Source organism: Gopherus flavomarginatus, chromosome 12 (genome assembly GCF_025201925.1).
Source record: "Gopherus flavomarginatus isolate rGopFla2 chromosome 12, rGopFla2.mat.asm, whole genome shotgun sequence".
Classification (NCBI taxonomy): domain Eukaryota; kingdom Metazoa; phylum Chordata; order Testudines; family Testudinidae; genus Gopherus; species Gopherus flavomarginatus.
In genome coordinates this window covers 26,307,214-26,323,287 of record NC_066628.1, presented here as the reverse complement: position 1 = coordinate 26,323,287, position 16,074 = coordinate 26,307,214, and the positions used below count along the sequence as shown (strand labels likewise).

At 47.3% G+C, this 16,074-nt stretch overlaps 1 pseudogene; it reads left to right on the top strand.

The window, feature by feature from the left end:
* Positions 1-13,037, top strand: part of LOC127032174 (myosin-13-like) — a 181,272-nt pseudogene extending 168,235 nt beyond the window's left edge.
* Positions 13,038-16,074: the final 3,037 nt, after the last annotated feature.

The window sequence follows — 16,074 nt, the reverse complement described above, 5'->3', positions numbered from 1 at the left end:
ATGGTAGATAGCTCTGGTAATGCTGCGATCACACAGCTATGCACAGGGGCAGAGTATAATTTGGGCGGTTAATTATTTTTCTTTACAAGATCTAGGGTTCTCCGTCCTTTTTCTCAATGCAATTTGACACAAGCACAGTCACTAGGTTCTAGACCTGGAAGTTCTCTAGCTGACTGACATGTGTTGTAAACATGTCTGAAAGCTCTTTTTAGCCAATATGACTACTTTCTTCATATATGACTACTTTGGAGATAGTTTCTTGTTCAAAGTTAGAAATGTAGTTCTGAGTCATCTTCCCATCACGAGTTGTACTGGACTATATCCTGTAGCTATTATTGGTGTTGATCTGTACTCAGAAGAGCAAAGAATGGATCTTTCTGTTGTTGGATTTTCTTGGCTGTTTGTAAAATTCTCTTAGACTCTCCATTCACATGTGAGTAATGTGGGCTACTAGTAATATAATGAAAATTATATTTAGTTTGGAAAGACTTAAATTCTGCTGCAGTGAATTGTATCAGTTGTCTATCATTAGTTGTTCTGGAATACCAAAGTGAGCAAAAGTGCATTTCAGTGTCTCAATAATACTGTGACGTTATATTTCAAGTACGTTATTACTATATACCTGGAAAAAATAGGCCACTGCAAGCAAGTAAAGATGTCCTCTGAATTTTATGGTCTGTATGATAGGGGTGTTTGTACACTGGAAGGTTCAGCATTGTCTCTTGAAGTTACTTGTACTGGATCTTTTTCAAAAGTTCATTATCACCAAACTCTGAAGTTTCTCACTAGGCTCCTCATGGTGGCCATGCTGCAGCTGAGAAGATTTTTAGTCTTTGATCCTTTGATCACGTGAACTTGAATGTAAAGCTCTCTGTTTGTAAGTTGCTTCTGTGGTAAACTAGCCCATGCAGTTCAGAGCACCTCCCGGGCGGGCTAGTCATGGCTGTATCAGATGATTTCACCTATAGGAGGGATGATTGGAAATCCCTTCTGAGATGACTGTCTTCTCTGCTTCTGAGTCAATTTTAAAGTCAATACTCTTTCCATGAATATTCAGTTACACTCTCTAGGCAGGCTCTGTCTCTTCACATGATAGATCCCAGAAACCTAGCTCTTGATTTTATGTAATATCAATCAGTTCTCTGACTACCTAGTGAGAGCAAACAGCTGCAAAAGTCTCTATTTTGTGCATTTATTACACCTTGTGCCTTTGGCTAAACATTCATCTGTTGGGCTATGAATTTTTCACATTGAATCATAGAAGATTAGGGTTGGAAGAGACTTCAGGAGGTCATCTAGTTCAACCCCCCTGCTCAGAGCAGAACCAACCCCAACTAAACCATCCCAGCCAGGACTTGCCAAGCTGGGCCTTAAAATCCTCTAAGGATGGAGATTCCACCACCTCTCTAGGGAACCCATTCCAGTGCTTCACCACCCTCCTTGTGAAATAGTTTTTCCTAATATCCAACCTAGACCTCCTGCACTGCAACTTGAGACCATTACTCCTTGTTCTGTCATCTGCCACCACTGAGAACAGCTGAGCTCCATCCTCTTTGGAACCCCCCTCCAGGTAGTTGAAGGCTGCTATCAAATCCCCCCTCACTCTTCTCTTCTGCAGACTAAATAAGACCAGTTCCCTCATCTTCTCCTCATAAGTCATGTGCCCTAGCCCCCTAATCATTTCCATTGCCCTCCGTTGGGACTCTCTCCAATTTGTCCACATCCTTTCTGTAGTGGGGGGCCGAAAACTGGATGCAGTACTGCAGATGTGGCCTCACCAGTGCCAAATAGAGAAGAATAATCACTTCCCTCGATCTGCTGGCAATGTTCCTACTAATGCAGCCCAATTTGCTGTTAGCCTTCTTGGCACACTGTTGACTCATATCCAGCTTCTTGTCCACTGTAATCCCCGGGTCCTTTTCTGCAGAACTGACATTTAGCCAGTCCGTTCCCAGCCTGTAGCAGTGCATGGGATTCTTCTGTCTTAAGTGTAGGACTCTGCACTTGCTCTTGTGGAACCTCATCAGATTTCTTTTGGCTCAATCCTCCAGTTTGTCTAGGTCACTCTGGGCCATATCCCTACCCTCCAGCATACCTTTCCCCCCAGATTAGTGTCATCCATGAACTTGATGAAGGTGCAATCCATCCCATCATCCAGATCATTAATGAAAATATTGAACAAAACTGCCCCAGGGGCCTTGATGGCAGCAACACCTCCCAAAAGGCAAAACCACTTGTGCTGCCAGCCAGAGACTGCAGCCTGGCAAGCAACTTCTCAATGCCATTCCACTGCCAAGCCTTGGAGTGGGACAAAACCGGCCCCAGAACCAATCCCGGGGGCACTCCACTTGGTACCAGCTGCTAACTAGACATCCAGCCATTGATCACTAACCACTGAGCCCGACGATCTAGCCAACTTTCTATCTACCTTATAGTCCATTCATCCAATCCATACATCTTAACTTGCTGACAAGAATACTGTGGGAGACTATCAAAAGCTTTGCTAAAGTCAGGGTATATCATGTCCATCACTTTGTCCATATCCACAGAGCCAGTTATCTCCTTATAGAAGGCAATCAGGTTAGTCAGACATGACTTGCCCTTGGTGAATCCATGTTGACTGTTCCTGATCACTTTCCTCTCCTCCAGATGCTTCAAAATGGATTCCTTGAGGACCTGCTCCGTGATTTTTCCAGGGACTGAGGTGAGGCTGACTGGTCTGTAGTTCCCCAGATTCTCCTTCTTCCCTTTTTTAAAGATGAGCACTATATCTTGTATATCTTGTACGCTTAGTCTGAAAGGCTTTGTATTTGCCTGGAATTTGTCCCTCTTAGCCTCAAGGCTTTTATAATGATGACTTTAGCACTCATGCTGTGTCTGTTCACAGCTTCTAAGCTAGTTTCAGATTTTTCATGTTGCTCCTGCCTTTTGTTCAGTTATTTAACTAGTTCAGACTGCTTTGCTCTCCATATAGCTGTGGTTAGATTTAAGTCTGTCTTTAATTGTAATTGTTGTGAGAAGTTCTTGTCACTTAACCCAATAACCAGCCTCTGTCTGATATTTCCATGTTTTGCAGTACGAAAAATCAGTTTACAGCTCTTATAAAAGAATCAATATTTTCTCTTTGTTCCTGAATTCGCTGGTGAAAACATACTCTTTCATAAACTGTATTTCTCTGAGGTATAAAGTGTGCATCAAACATAGCCCAAACTCTGTCATAGCCATCTTTGTGACTGTCTTTAGCAAAGATAAAAGGCTTAAAGATATGCTATGCTTACTTCACAGCCTACATTAAAGAGATACCTGAATATCTCATGTCCTTATGGAGTTTTATAGCAATGCAAAATACAGCTTCCACTTCATCCATTGTGAAGGTTTGTCAAAGCTGAAATTCTCTGGGACATTGAAAAGTGGCATGGTGATGAGATCCTTCAGCCTTTGGTGCTGTTTTCCTTCTGTTTCTGTTCTCCTCTGGCTCTAGTTTACTTCTGACATCATGTCATGTACACTCTGTGCACGGTAGGTTACAAGGCTGCTACTAACAGGTCAGGCTTCTGTACCAGATAGGGACTGACTACAGAGCTTCCTTAGTTCCTTCCCAGAGAGATCCACCAGATGTGTTCACTATAAAATCCTTTAGTTCACTGCTAGGAATGGCACTTTCCAGTTTAAATAAGATTTGTTACACATGGCGCCACCTAGTGACTGAACAGTATAATACAGGGTAGCATTCACTTACAGGACGAAAGACCCTTCTACTGTATGTGTCTTCTAGATCTTTTATTGTTTATGCACCCGGCCTGGAGCTGATGAGAGATGGGAGGTGGCTCATCGGAGCACATAGAAGCCACAGAAGCACAAAAGCTCTCTCCCCTCTCCCGTTCCAGGAAAGCTCTTGGATTTGGGTGCCAGTGTTTCCCCATTACAGCAGTTTATTGGCTTGGTTTATTCACACCGAATTCCACATCAGTCTGCGATGCTGAGCAGACAGTAAGACACTGCTGGGGAAGCCTCCATGGCTGACCTAAGCCTGGATATTGTCAATGAACTGCTGACAAATCAGACTATGGTGCCCTAGCCAATCTTTCGATAGCTTCATGCACAGTGAGCAACAAGGGAGACAAAGTTAACCCCATGGGACTCTGTATGTCCAGTATTCATAATGCTTTTAGATGGGGCCTTTTCATTAAAGGAGAGAGGCTGCTATACACCAGGGACCCCGAGCCAAATCCTTCATGCCCCACCCTTGCTGCTCAAAAGAGTGGTGGCTGGGGAAACATCTGCATTTCTCATTCGTCATTGCCACTTAGTAGAACTACTGAAAGAATATATGCAGATTCCCCCAAATGACAGTGAAAGCTCATGCAAAGAACCAGTGGCTTCTACTGTAAAACAAAAGTTCAAAGTCTGACTCTAGCAGAACTCCCATAAGGCCACACTCCTTCCTGAGGCCCTTGTGAGATTCATTGGTGCTGGATGGAGATAGTATGTAACCAGCGGCCACTGAGGAGGCAGCCAGAGTGAGAGTCATAATGAAAAAGCTCTTGAAGGCAGGGCACATCAAATGGGCCATCTTCAGGGCTGTGGCATGAGCTGTGTCTGCAACTTCGTCACATCCTGTGTACTACACAAGAGTCACAAAGTGCCAAGTTCTCCCACTACGAGTTGATTCTCATTCTGTAGGCATAGGTCCTGGCAGAATGGAAGCAGAAATACCAGGAAAGCCAGTCTGAACTGGAGGCTTCCCAGAGGGAATCCTGTTCCCTGAGTGCAGAGATCTTCAGGATGAAGAATGCCTATGAGGAGGCACTCAACCAGTTTGAGACAGTCAAACGGGAGAACACAAACCTGCAATGTAAGTCTAGTGCCTGGCCTTTGAGACCCATCTCAAGTTCCCAGAGCCATCTCCATACTCCTGTGCCTCCAGAGCATTGCCTACTCCTACCAGCCAGCAACCATAATCTCCTCCAATCCAGCTGTTCCCAAAATCCCACCGTAAAACTGTGCATGCTCATATGTGGTTACAGTATTGGTTGAATACACCTCGTGACCTGAGTGCCACCACAATATGCATTTCGATACTGCCAAATGTAAAGTCATATGTCTAGGAACAATGAATGCAGGTCATACAATCAGAATGGGAAGTCACCTAGGAAGCAGTGACTCTGAAAAAGATTTGGGGGTCATGGGGCTAATCACTTGAACATGAGCTCCCAGCGTGATGGCTGTGGCCAGAAGGGCTAATGCATCAGTTTCCAACTCACACACACCATACATGTGAGGTCATGCCACATGGAGGATGCTATTTTGCTCTACACAATGGGGCCCCCTATGCAGTGTGACCTCGCACATGTCGTACATGTGCAAGGTCATGCCATGTGGAAGGTGCCATTTTTGAAGCAAAATATCTGCAAATGGGATAATGCAGGGGAAATGTTAGGGAACTATTTGGCTAATGTGATCCTGGGAAGTATAAATAGGAGTATCTCAAGTTGGAATAAGGAAGCTGTATTACCTCTATATTTGGCACTGATGTAACCACTACCGGAATACTGTGTTCAGTTCTGGTGCCGACAATTCAAGAAGGATATTGATAAATTGGAGCGGGTTCAGGGAAGAGGTATGAGAATGATTACAGGATTGGAAAACCTGCCTTATAATGTTAAACTCCAGGAGCTTAATCTATTTAGTTTAACAAAGAGAAGGTGAATGGATGATTTGGTTACAGTCTGTAAGTACCTACATGGGGAACAAATAATTCATAATGGGCTCTTCAATCTAGCAGAGAAAGGGATAACACAATCCAGTGGCTGGAAGTGGAAGCCAAACAAATTCAGACAGGAAAGAAGGTGTAAATTTTTAACAATGAGAGTAACTAATCATTGGAACAACTTACCAAGGTGAATTTTCCATCACTGGCAATTTTTAAATTGAGACTGGATGTTTCTTTAAAGATTTGCTCTCATTCAACCAAGAATTAATTCAAGGAAGTGCTATGAACTGTGTTATACAAGAGCTTAGACTAGAAAATCACAGTGGTCCCTTCTGGCTTTATAATCTATAAATCTCCTCATAATCCCCAGTGTCCCCATCCCATCCAGCCTTATTCCTAATGTGACTCATTGGTGGGCAGGAGGTAGACCGTGCATTTTCGGTGTTGCAGAAGAGATTTCAGACCTCACTGAACAGATCGCTGAAGCTGGGAAAATGAATCATGAACTGGAAAAAGCAAAGAAACAAATTGAGAAGGAAAAGTCAGACCTGCAAGCAGCCTTAGAAGAAACAGGGGCAAGTATCCTGGATAAGCATTTATGTAATTCAGGCACATTAGAGATGCAAGATCCCTGGCGGTGATGTATCCCTTCCCTCCCCAGATCCCACCATGAGGGGTGCAGTGTAAGAATCTGAACAGGACAGAATAGCTTAGACAACTCCCTCTTACCCACAACCAGTGCAGCACTACTGACTGCTAGGCGGCAATGTCAGTTCCAGAGTAAGACAGGCTCATTTTATATAATAGAAATATAGGTCTGGAAGTGACCTCAAGAGGCCATCTAGTCCAGGCCTGGTGCTGAGGCAAGACTTAGTATACCCAGATTATCCCTGACAGGTGATTGCCTACCCTGTTCTTAAAATCCTCGGACAGGGATTCCACAACCTCCCTTATCAGAGGGGTAGCCGTGTTAGTCTGGATCTGTAAAAGCAGCAAAGAATCCTGTGGCACCTTATAGACTAACCGACGTTTTGGAGCATGAGCTTTCGTGGGTGAATACATGCATCTGAGGAAGTGGGTATTCACCCACGAAAGCTCATGCTCCAAAACGTCTGTTAGTCTATAAGGTGCCACAGGATTCTTTGCTGCTTTTACAACTTTCCTTGGAAGCCTATTCCAGAGCTTAACTGTCCTTCCAGTTAGAATGTGTCCTAAACCTCCCTTGCTGCAGATTAAAGTGATTACATCTTGTCCTACCTTGGTGGTCATGGAGAACAATTTATCACCATTCTCTTTATAAGAGCTGTGAACATATCTGAAAACTATTGTCAGGTGCCCCCTCCATTTTCTTTTGTCAAGACCAGTTTTTTTTAACATTTATCACGTTTGTTGCTCTCTTCTGGACTCTCTCTAGTTTGTCCACATCTCTCCTAAACTGTGGCACCCAGAAGTGCACACAGCACTGCCACTGAGGCCTCACCAGTGCCAAGTAGAGCAGGACAATTACCTCCCATGTCTGACATATGACACACCTGTTAATAAACCCCAGAATGACATTTGCCATTTTTGTTCTTTTCAGCCAGTTAGTTCCCATTTTGTAGCTCTACATTTGAGTAGTCCTTCCTATGTGAAATACTTTGCACTTGTCTTTAATTTCATCTTGTTGATTTCAGACCAAATCTCCAATTTGTCCAGGCTTGTGTGAAATCTAATCCTGTCCTTCAAAGTGTTAGCAACCCTCCCAGCTAAGCGTCACCTGCAAATTTTATAAGTATACTTTCCACTCCATTATCAGTCATTAATGAAAATATTGACTTGTCTCATACCCAGGGCTGACATCTGTAGAACCTCACCAGATACATCCCTGCAATTTGATAGCAAACCATTGATAACTTCTCTTTGAGTAAGATTGTTCAACCAGTTTTCCACTCATCTTACAGTAATTTCATCTAGACCACATTTCCCTAGTTTGCTTATGAGAATGTCATGTAAGACTGTGTCAAAAGCCTTGCAAAAATCAAGAGATCCTACCTCATTGTCACTGGTGTCCATTATGTTAGACATCCAATCGCTACTAAACTTTCTGGTGAAAACTGAAACAAAAAAAGTCATGTAGCACTTCTGCCATTTCCACATTTTCTGTTATTCTCTTTCTCCTTCATTGAGTAATGAGTGGGGAAAGACTTGTGGTCCATACTTTGTTCAGTGTGCAGGGACTTTCCAGACTTTAGAGCATGCAGAGGAGCAGTGTGCTGTAATGAGCACCCATGGAGCTGGGCATGGTCTGATACACCCATCTGCACTGGGCAGACATGCACAGGCCTTAGCTTTTGCTCTGGGGATGGGAAGGCAGGGGGAGCGTCTCTGGTCAGACCTTCCACAGGAGGCAGAAAGTGGGAGAGGAGAGACAGCTTGTGAGCTCACTGGGTATCCTGTCACTAAATGGGAGTTGTGGTTTGACATTAACTACATACGGGTGTGGAGGGGAGATGAGCGTCTGCTTTCTCCATGCTGGGAGCTCGGCTGCCTTATCTGTGTATTTCATACTTCTAATCTTATCTGCGAATGCCCAAGCTTTGGGATGCCGGGGGTGTTCTTGGGAGGAGTTTTACCTCTAAGTTACTGACACATGCTCAGCTCAGGCTCAGTGAAGTGCTTGGGCTGGGAATAACATTTTGTATTTCAGTGCTCTGTCCAGTCCAGTTCTAAATGTCCCAAGTAACTAGACTTCAACTACTTCCCTGGAGACGGTTCCAATGCGTGGCAAAGCAGTTTGTGTCTGTGGTTCCACACTGCCACAGGAGATTGATTGGCAGGTTTATTGGGCACTGCACTGAGACAAGCAATGTTCTCTTAACCTCATTAGGCCTCATTGGGACATGAAGAGTGAAAGATCATGCGTGTCCAGATGGAGATGACCCAGGTGAAGTTAGATATTGACAGGAAGATTGCAGAGAAGGATGAGGAACTTGAGTAGCTGAAGAGGAACCACCAGCGGGTGGTGGAGTCTATGCAGAGCACCCTGGACACTGAGATGAGGAGCAGAAACGAAGCCCTGAGGCTAAAGAAGAAGATGGAGGGGGATCTGAATGAAATGGAGACCCAGCTGAGCCATGCCAACCGCCTGACTGTAGAGACACAGAAGCACTTTCGGAATGGGCAGGGACAGCTTAAGGTGGGCACCAGTAGAGTTTGTTCTTGTACCTTACTGTGGACCTTACCTTGTTTAGCTGTGAGTCTTACTATGTGTTTCGCCCCCAAAGGATTCCTAGCTCCAGCTGGACGATGCTCTTAGAGGGAATGAGGACCTGAAGGAGCAGCTGACTATCGTGGAACGTCGAAATAACCTGATGCTGACTGAACTGGAGGAGATGCGAGCAGCTCTGGAGCAGACGGAGTGAGCCCGGAAAGTGTCCGAGCAGGAGCTGACAGATGCCAGTGAGTGAGTGCAGCTCCTGCACTCCCAGGTACTTTCTCACATCCTTCTCAATAGGCAGGTGGGATTGTCTTGAAATGTGGGTGGGATGACCTGTCTTCCAATGTGCCAACAGAACACAAGCCTCATCAATACCAAGAAGAAGCTGGAAGCAGACATGTCTCAGTTGCAGAGTGAAGTAGATCATACCATCCAGGAAGCGAGAAATGCAGAGGAGAAAGCCAAGAAAGAAATTACAGATGTGAGTTCTGCTGCTTGCATCCCACTCTCACTTCTGTGTGCTAGGAAAGGAGCATGGGGGTGTGTGCAATGACAACTTTGGCCCTCCCTGTACAGCAATGGAGAGGGGAGAGGCGGGGCTCAGGGACGAGGCCTGTGCCAACTAGCTCTCTTTCAGGTCTTTCCCAGGAAGGAATCCTGGAGCCAGGAGTGATGGCTAACCTCACTACATGACACAGGGCAGCAGGTGCTCTGCCAGTTTTGGTGCCCAAATGGCTCTCACTGTCCAAGCCCTGGAGCTGCATCCCAGCACTCCAGCCTGCTGCCTCTAGGCCACAATGAGCAACTGTTCTGTGCAACCCGCCTCGGGCCTGAGGAATCAGGGTGCCAATCCCGTCTTTGCCATCCTGCTCCTTCTCTTTTCTCCTCTCTGTCCTCCTGCACCTCCCACGTTGCTGGCAGCATTCAGCCAGACTAAGCCCACAGGAATCAGATGAGCCCTGCATACTATTGCCACGAATTAAGGGGACTGCCCCATGTCAGACCCTAGGCCCCTCCCTCAGTTTTGTCCTGCCATATTGCTCGGTGAGATGCTGCTCATGTGGCCCCAGTGCAGACTATGACCGGGTCTCCATAGCTGGATGATTTTCATGGGGTGGATTGCAGAAGAGTCTGAGCTATGAATTGCAGCCCTGAGCCCCAATGAGAACCACCTCAGTGCTCAGGGCTGTTTGTATCCAGGTTAGTTCTGGCCCCATCTCTTGTGTTTTACTTAATTGCACTTCCTAACAGCTAGGTGCCCTCCACAACTAGCACTAACTGGCTGCTTTGCTGGCATCTCAACAGAGGCCAAGGTCTGCGTGAGTCACATGGCTGAACTCCCTTCTCCAGGCACTGGTGAGGTAGCATTTGGGAAGCTGATACTATCTCTGCTGTGCTTGTGCTGTGGATGAGCAGAACCACTATGGCTGTCAATGCATGAGTCCCCTTAGCATGGTCAGGCTCACTGGCTGAGCTTTTATCCTCCCTGGATAAAATCCTCCCTCTGAGGAGCTGGATCCTGGGAAGAGAGCGTGAATGTAGACACAGAGCTCCCAATGACAGCCTCAGCAGCACAGAGATGATGCTCATTAACAGGATAATTGTGCACTTAACTAGGCGGCCCTGATGGTGGAGGAGCTGAAGAAGGAGCAGGACACCAGTGCCCACCTGGAGAGGATGAAGAAAAACCTGGATCAGACGGTGAAGGACCTGCAGCTCCGTCTGGATGAGGCAAAGCAGCTGGCATTGAAGGGTGACAAGAAGCAAATCCAGGAACTGAAGGCCAGAGTATGGCTGGATTTGGGGAACAGAGCAAGGCTGGATTTGGGGATTGGGGCTGGGCTGGATTGAGGGGACTGGGTTTGGAGGTTTGGGGCCTGGGTTTGGGGCTGAGCTGAGTTTGGAGGGACTGGGGTTGGGGCTGGGCTGGATTTGGGGGTTTGGGGATCAGGCTGGGTTTGGGGATTTGGGGATCAGGGCTAGACAGAGTTTGGGGAAGGGGAAGGACTGGGTTTGAGATTTCTGTGGGGGACCCTCACTACGGCCACTCCATCATGGCTGTGCTAAGGTGGTGGTGGCAGGTCTCACAGAGGCCTCTGCTTGGGTGGGTAGGGGCTGAATGTTCCTCCTCAGGGTGAACCCCAGCCACTTGGTGTTAGGAACTCCTAATCTCAGGCATGATGCTCCAGCATGGCCAGGGTGGGGTGGCCATCGACAGCCACGCAGATGGATCTGAGGGGGAGATCATGTGAATCCCATCGCAAGCTGGCATGGGGCCATGGAGGTCTCTCATGGGGATTTGCCCAGCCCCTTGGGCAGGGGCTGCTCATCCGGAGTGCCTAGACTTGGCATTTGCTTTTTCTTGTGTCTAGTGGAACATACGTATTCAGCTGCAATGTGGTGGCAAAACCTGAGTGAAAGGCAAATACAGCCTGAGCTCTCCCTGCCAACACCTTGCCCCCTGCTTCCTCCCCTCCCTGGCTGCAGTAGAGCCACGGGCACATCGCTGTCTTTGGCTGTAAGATGCCAGCAGGCGTGGCACTGCGTAACTCATGCTGCTGCTAATAAAGGCCTGTGACTAGGCCACAACCCCTCAGTCCCATGCTCCAGAGCAATGGCCAGAGGATTCACTTGGAGTCACCAAGTCTCCTGGCTCATCCACAGGCACAACAGGTGTCTTCTACCCATATCATGGCCATCAGGGCCCAGGGCCGTTATGCACATGCAGCTCTTTGCTGTTTGCTCTCTTCACCGTCTTATTGGACTTAGGTTCAGGAGCTGGAAAATGAGCTTGATGCTGAGCAGAAGCGAGGCATAGAGGCCATTAAAGGGGTACGCAAATACAAAAGAAGGCTCAAGGAAATCACCTACCAGGTACCACTGGGAACCACAGCTCCCATTGCAGCTCCACTGCATTCCAAGCAGATCCAAGACATTGGCCTCTCCAGCCTGAGCACATTGCTATTGCGTTCCCAGAAGTCTGAAGAAGACAAGAAGAATGTTGTCTGGCTCCAGGACTTGGTAGACAAACTGCAGCTGAAAGTGAAAGCCTACAAGAGACAAGTGAGGAGGCCGTGAGTGCAGAATCCGCCAATCTGCTGAACAAGGATTTGCAAAGCTGCCTAGGACTCAGGACACCCAAATCCTTTCATGTGGATGGAACGGGGTGGGGGAGGATCTAAATCCCCTGTCAGTTTTGGAAATCGCTGCCTAAATTCCTAACTGTTTAAGACTTAGGGCGTATCTACATGGGGAAGTGTAACTAGCTAGCAGGGCTGTGTGGAGCACAGTGCTGTGCAGGGTGCGAGGAGGGTCATGGCATTCTCTGAGGCCTGGTGCTGGGTGGGGCACGAGGTTGACTGTGCTGGAGATGGCATGGCAGGGCGTTACTGACACTGAGTGGGGTGGTTGCTGCTGACAAGGGGCTGAGTGTGGCATGGCAGGGCACTGCTGGTGCTGGGTGGGGCATGTCTGACCATGCTGGGTCAGGTGTGGGTGGTGATTGTACGGGGCAGAATGTAAGTGCAAATGGGGTAGAGTGTGGGCGCTGATAACATAAGAACGGCCACACTGGGTCAAATCAAAGGTCCATCTAGTCTAGTATCCGGTCTTCCGACAGTGGCCAATGCCAGGTGCCCCAGAGGGAATGAACAGAACAGGCAATCATCAAGTGATCCATCCCCTGTCACCCATTCCCAGTTTCTGGTAAACAGAGGCTAACCACACCATCCCTGATGGTGCTGGGCAGGACAGTGCAGGTACACATGGCATTAGCTGAAGGTGCTTAGTGAGACATGGTGCTGACAGTGCCAGGTGGGGTGCAGGTGGAGACGGCACTGGGTAGGGCAAAGACACTGATGGTGCTGAACAGGGCCCAGGTACTGAGGGCACTGGGCAGGCATGGTGCTGACAGTGCTGGGGGTGTGTGGGTGCTGACGGCACTGTTTGGCTCTACAGGAGGAGCAGGCCAACACCCATCTGTCGTGGTGTCATAAGGCCCAGCACGAGTTGGAGGAGGCTGAAGAACGAGCCAACATCGCAGAATCCCAGGTCAACAAGCTGCAGGCCAAGAGCCGCAACATCGGAAGCAAGGTGGTCATAGGGCTCAAAATTTCTTATCCACAGTGACTTCACTCCTAAAACAATTCAGAGTTACAGAGCCCTGAAAATAAAGTCCTGAGACATGTCCGCCCCCCATCCTGATCTCATCCCTTCTTCCAGCTCAAAATTTGTCACCTTTTGAGAGTACCTCCAGCCCGCTCTCTCCTGCCCGTCCCCCTACGTGGTGCAATGGGTGGCCCCCTGCTAGGCGCAGCCAGCACCCTGCTCATAGAATCTCTGTCTTCTTGCCATGTGCTTCCCTGGCACACTATAGCCCCCTCCTTCACCTGCAGAGAAAATCATTGTTCGAGGTTAATGGGCAAGTAGGGGAGAGTCACTCCCAGTGATAGTCCTCCATTGAGGTGTCAAGCACACTCTGGGATCAGGGCTGCTGTCTCGAATGCAATTCAAGCAGCTGCCGTGGCACATTTATTATTATCATTGTACAAGTATTCAACATAAAATACAAAATGGAGTTTATCCTTTGTTACTGACATATTGCACCCTGTCACAGGGCTGACCTGGGATAACTATCAGTCCGGTGAGTCTGGCATCAATCCTGAGCAAGTTCATGGAATGGCTCATACTGGATTCAATCAATGAAAAATGACTGAGCAAAACAAAGAGAAGGTTTAGGGTCACTTGATCCCAGTCTTACAGCCTCTTCAGTCTAGTAGAGAAAGATCTAACACGATCCAACAGCTGGTAGTTGAAAAGTAGACAAATTCCAATTGGAAATAAGGCGAACATTTTTAACAATAAGGGTAATTAACCATTGTTACAACTTACCAAGGATTGTGGTGGATTCTCCACCACTGGCAATTTTAAAATAAAGATTGGCTATTTTTCTAACATCTCTGCTCTAGTTCAAGCAGGCATTAATTCGGGGAAGTCCTGGGCCTGTGCTATATAGGAGTCACAGTGCTCCCTTCTGGCCTTGAAATCTGACTGTGTGATGTAATTAATGCCAATCAATCTGGTTTGATGGCAAATAGTTCCTGCCAAATGAATAAATGCTCTTTGTCGTGGAAGGGAGGGATAGCTCAGTGGTTTGAGCATTAGCTTGCTAAACCCAGGGTTGTGAGCTCAATCCTTAAGGGGGCAAATTAGGGATCTGGAGCAAAAATCTGTCTGGGGATTGGCCCTGCTTTGAGCAGGGGGTTGGACTAGATGACCTCCTGAGATCCCTTCCAACTCTGATATTCTATGATTCAAGGTTGGCTGGTTGTTAGAGAGAACTGTGCCCATGGAATATATTGGACTTCAGTAAGACATTTGACCTAATGCCACAGCCATTCAGCTAAATAGGCTAGAAATGTACAAAAATCAATGGAGCCCATATTAAATGGACTAAAAACTGGTCACTGAGAGAACTGTGGACAGTGAGGCTCTTCTGCCTGCTGTCCATAAGGGACTGTCTCTCTCACCCCAGCATGGGGAGCACATTTGCTGAAGGCAAGACATGAGCCCAAAAAGCCACATAAATGAGTCCTTCAGCAGGCACTTACACTAGTAGCTGTGTGGCATTTCACTGGCTCACATCCTGCCTACTCCCACTAGAGGGAGCCACCATGTACTTGTCCCCAGGCAGCATCAAGCTAAATTGCATTCCCTGCTGCCTCTGGCACCTCACTGCGCTTCTGGAGGTCTGGCTCATCTGCACTGTGGCAGTCTGCTGTGCCATGTCAGACAGCCTAAGGGGACAGAGAGCACTCACAAAACACAGGCCGGTTAACTGCTGTAAATCCTCAAGCTGCTTTGCCTTCAGCAAGGATCTGCCTATAGACCCCTCCTCTCATGCTGTGGGCCTGCCAGCCGCAGGCCTGGAAATAACTGTTTCTTTGCCTGCAGTTTTACACATTGTTGCCCCTAACTGCACACTTAAAATCATGCTGGGATTCTAGCCCCCATGGTAATTCCATTATCTCAGTAACTTCTAAAGTATCTTTATTTATTTATCTACAGAAATCGGAGGAATGAGGTCTCACAGTGCGACTGCAGAGGTCTTGCATGCAACATGGATGTCTGCAGTCAGGGTAGATGTACATTAGCTGATACAAATAAATGGAAGGACACACATCTGGTCTCTGTTTTGGCCTCCTTTATTCAGCCCTGTGTAGAAGAGTTATTATTTGGGAGAAGACTTGTGGGAAATGAAAGGTTAATCTTGCAGGGACACTGGCATCAAACAGAGGGCAAAGTAAAGGTTGTTTTGGTGAGTGTGTCTGAGTAAGGTTGATTTGCTAGGGGGATGGACAGTATACGTCTCTGTACCTGACAGAAGGATCTCTGATATACACAAAAGGCTGTTTGGGAGGCCTGGACAGGCATCTCAATTGTCCTCCAGAGTCTCAGCTTTCTTTTTTTTTTTAAGTTAGTCTGTAGCGGTTAGAGATTGACTATGCAAAGAAAACATTCAGAACTTGAATCAAGTGTAATTGATACAGCAATGGTTCCCTGAGCTTGTGTAGAACCTGAAACAATAACTCTGAGGTATTCTGCTCCATTAATTTCAGTTGAGTATTAACTCAGATCAATAAAGACACTTCACACACCGACATGGCTAACTTCACTGCTCCTGCCCGCATGTCAGAAAGGCAAGGAGGGATCACACCCTGCACACTTACTCATCATCCATGAGTGAGAGGAATGGGGATTGGGCTGGGGGTGGGGTGGTCAGGGAGCACGATGAGCAGCCTGAAGGGTTGGGCACTCAGCATTCAGAAACTGGGCAAATGCTGCAATGGGTTAATGGACATCTCCTGGGCAGTGAGGGAGTTGGATGGCCTCATTCACTCTCAGCCACCTGCTGGCACAAAGGCAATTTCCCTGTGTTTTTAATGTGTGTAATGAGCAGACAATGAGGAAGGAGGAGCTGTAGTGCTTTACATGACTTGACCATTCCATCACACAACCTCCTTCACTTCTATGACATTCTCCCCATGTTACCTGTGGCCTCTGTGCACCAGCTGTGCTGCCAGACCACCTCTGTGGTGAATACACTGGGAATGGCAGTGCCCCCGAAAAGGCAATGCTGGTTTCAGCAGTTCTGCACCCCTCTCCC